This window comes from Centroberyx affinis, unplaced genomic scaffold (assembly GCF_046629955.1).
Source record: "Centroberyx affinis isolate AG114_WGS23_722 - 3 ecotype Tasmania unplaced genomic scaffold, CSIRO-AGI_Caff_v1 ptg006860l_1, whole genome shotgun sequence".
NCBI lineage: Eukaryota > Metazoa > Chordata > Actinopteri > Beryciformes > Berycidae > Centroberyx > Centroberyx affinis.
The window spans coordinates 16,095-20,000 of NW_027283478.1; the positions used below are offsets into that span (position 1 = coordinate 16,095).

Sequence of the window (3,906 nt, forward strand, 5' to 3'; positions counted from 1 at the left end):
GATGATGCTGAACCACAGAAACCACCAGACTGCTCCGTCACAACTCTGCAGCACAGCTGGAAAGTAACTAAGTACATTTACTCAAGTACTGTACTTCAGTACAATTTTGAGGTACTTGTACTTTACTTGAGTATTTCCATTTTATGCTACTTTGTACTTATACTCCACTACATTTTAGAGGGAAATATTGTACTTTTTACTCCATTACATTTATTTCACAGCTATAGTATTGTTAGCATTGTTATAGATTAGACTCCCCAAAAGTATAGCTAAATTGTTAAGATTAGCTTCATGTTGACAACTTTAAAATGCTGCTTACATGTACATGTATGTCAATAAATCAGTATTAATATTCCAATAATTTATGAAAAATATAACTCTCTAAATGGGGACAGTTTGCATAATGAGTACGTTTACTTTGATACTCTAAGTACATTTTGCTGCCAATACTTATGTACTTTTACTTCAGTAAGATTTTGAATGCAGGACTTTTACTTGTAATGGAGTATCTTTACTTTGTTGTATTGATACTTTTACTGCAGTAAAACATCTCAGTACTTCTTCCTCCTCTGCTCTGCAGCACCTTCAGACCGGCTGCACAGTGATGAAGTGCAATAACACCACGCACCTTCAGACTGATCACCATGAGGAAAATATCCACCAATTGAAACAAAATTCTATGGTATTCAGAATAGCACTCATTTATACTTTTTCCCCTTAAAAGACCCTGTTTTCATATGACTGACATCAGTTCATTTTATACTACAGATGATGATGTGTGGTCATTTATCTCATAAAGCTTCACATCAGCCTGTTAAACTCTGCAGAAGTTCAGGTGGTTTCACCCTCCATTACAATCCTGAGCCAACATCCAGTCCACCAAACAGACTTCTATCAGTAAAACGGCAACTTTCAAAACCAAATATTCTTCCAGCTAAATATAAGGAGGCAGTAGTTGATGTTTGTTGGAGTTGCAGCAGGATCCGAGCTGCTGAAGGGAGAAACTGACGATTCTTCCTCAGGATGTTTTGGAGTTCAGGTGAAGGCTGGCTCAACTTCAGTGTGAAACCTTTTCATGATGCATCTTTAATTCCTCCTGTTTTATTAATCCTGTTTTACCCTGCTTTATCTCTTTTATTTTTTCCTGTTTTCCATGTTTTATATATTTACACATTAACGCTAAACAAGACTTCATCAAACTGATAAAACAACTAAATAAACTAGAAATATCCGCCTCGCGGTTGTTTGCCTCCGCCAATAAACTTTGTTTTATCATTTTTCATATTGAACATATTAATGTGATTATTAGGTCAACTTAAAGGATTTTGGTGTCTGCAAAAGTAAGTGACAGCACTTCCACCGTTTTTGTAGACTGACCCAAGATCGTTTTCTCAGGTACATTATGATGTCACAGTGAAGTTGACCTTTGAACTTTTGGATATAAAATGTCATCACTTCATAATTTTATCCTATTAGACATTTGTGTGAAATTTTGTCATAATTAGCGTATGAATTCTTGAGTTATGGCCAAAAACATCTTTTGTGAGGTCACAGTGACCTTGACCTTTGACCTTTGACCACCAAAATCTAATCAGTTCATCCTTGAGTCCAAGTGGACGTTTGTGCCAAATCTGAAGAAATTCCCTCCAGGAGTTCCTGAGATATCGAGTTCAGGAGGACGAGACGGACGGACGGACGACCTGTTTTCATGCCTCCTCCTCTCCGTCTCTCCTCCTCTCCTCCTCTCCGTCTCTCCGTCTCGGCATGAAAACAAACAAACAAAAGCCAATTAAAGAATTTTATTGGTGAAAAGGAATTGATGAAAATCATATTGAGAGCGGTGAGCACACTCACTGAGTGGGGAGTGTGGAGGGACTGAGGTCACTGGAGGAGGAGGCGGGGCCTAAGTCTCAATGCATGCTGTATATTTTTGGAGGTTTGAGGAGGTCGGCCGTCTCCTCAGACAGCCTGAGCCTCCTCTGGGTCGGCCGGCCGGTGGGACGGTGGCCTGATCCTCAGGAGGAGTCTGGTCCTGAGCAGGAGTCTTTGAGAAGAGCTTGCGGAAGAACTCGAACCTATTCTTAGCCTTCTTTGTTTTCCTGGCCTGCTCGATGTCTTCCTGGCCTTCACTGTGGCCTCTGTCTGTGGCTGACTGGGCCCGGGCCACGGAGCCCAGGGCCTGGGAGCAGCTCTCCAGCAGGACCAGGGGGAACCACGTGTCCTCGGTGGTACCAGCAGCCTTCAGAAGCTTCTCACTCCCAAACCTGTAAACGAGACTCTCGTACGCACACTTGTAGAGCGTCTGGAGGTCAAACTGTTAGAGAGCCAAGGTCAAACTGTTAGAGAGCCTGGTGAGTCTGACTCCTGAGGACAGAGAGACGGTCGCTCTGTTCCACTCTGCTGCTTCACCTGGGACTCACCGAAGAGAGAGAGAGAGAGAGAGAGAGAGAGAGAGAGAGAGAGAGAGAGAGAGAGAGAGAGAGAGAGAGAGAGAGAGAGTCGACCCAGCAGCAGAGAGACAAGACGAACTCGTCACCAGAGCAGCTGGTCTGATGACAGGAAGAACTCATCAGCTCCACTAAGACATCTTCAGTCTTAGTTGGCGGCGGCTCGGTGTGAACAGCTGTCCCTGGAGACACAGGGACACAGGAAGTTCTAAATATCTAGGGACAGTAACTGATAAAAAAACTGTGATGGGATTTAAACACAGGAAAGGATTACAAAGACTGGACTTAGAGAGAGAGAGAGAGAGAGAGAGAGAGAGAGAGAGAGAGAGAGAGTTATTCAAACTTTATTCAGAAGAAGGAAGAGTTTCCTCAAACACAATGCATGCTGGGAAGTCAGCTAATAATTTAACAGTGTTTCTTAATGAGCTTCAATAAAACCAAACAGATAGATAGATAGATAGATAGATAGATATAATTGATAGATTTCTTATAAACTCTGGACTCAGATTTGAATGTTTCCTCCAGCAGGCGGAGCAGCGAGTCTGTCAGGTCAAACACACACACACACACACACACACACACACACACACACACACACACACACACACACACACACACACACACACACTACCTCCCCCTCCACATTCCTTAGAGCGCGAGTCCACCAGTCTGCTAGTGTCAAGCCAGACAGAATTCAAAATACAGCTTCCGGTTACATTTTTCAAAATAAAACCTTCAATAACTACAATTGTGTTGCGACGATTTGTGAGAAACACAAAGCAAAGAGACGGACGGTCAAAGATATATTTATTAACATCAACACTTCATTTTATTATCATGTTATCTATGTATGTATAATAATAAACCTTTCATCTTCCACACGAAGTGGTTTAGAGGGCTGTGTGTGTGTGTGTGTGTGTGTGTGTGTGTGTGTGTGTACGCTGTGTACAAAGTGTGTACAGGGGCTTGAAAACACATCATCATGTTACATTTGATGTTTACCAGTTTTCCACATTAAATGAAATTCTGAATGGAGTCAAATTGACCCCAAACATAACAGGAGGGTTAAAAACAATAGTCAAGAATGTCATAGAAACACATTTGAAAAATAGGTGATAAAAATATATTGGAAGAATCGGTAGTTCATGAAATTTATCTGTAGTATATGAAATTATAATTGGTGTTTTTCCCCCCTAAAATGTCCATTGATTTAGTATAGTTGCTTGCCCCAAAAAGTGTTTAAAAAACAAAACAAACTAATTTTACGCTTTTATTTTGAAGTTAAATTCGGCCTATTTCCGGTCGTCTCCTGTGTAACGGTGTCTAACTTGACGGAGCTTTCTGCTCCCGGAGGAAAACAACAGCGATGTGTGAAAGCGGTTTGCACTTTTGAAACAAACTTATCTGACCTGTCCGCCGCCTCCGCTGCCGGGACCTGAACCGTCTCCTTACCGGACTT

General features: G+C 41.8%; 1 protein-coding gene across 1 annotated transcript in view; it reads left to right on the forward strand.

Moving 5' to 3' along the window:
• Positions 1-3,846: 3,846 nt before the first annotated feature.
• The window catches only part of LOC139639144 (tyrosine-protein kinase receptor TYRO3-like), a gene marked incomplete at its 3' end in the record, with an annotated part of 10,959 nt that continues 10,899 nt past the window's right edge, over positions 3,847-3,906 (forward strand). Inside the window, exon 1 of the mRNA XM_071513210.1 lies at positions 3,847-3,906. This exon is cut by the window's right edge and continues 248 nt beyond it.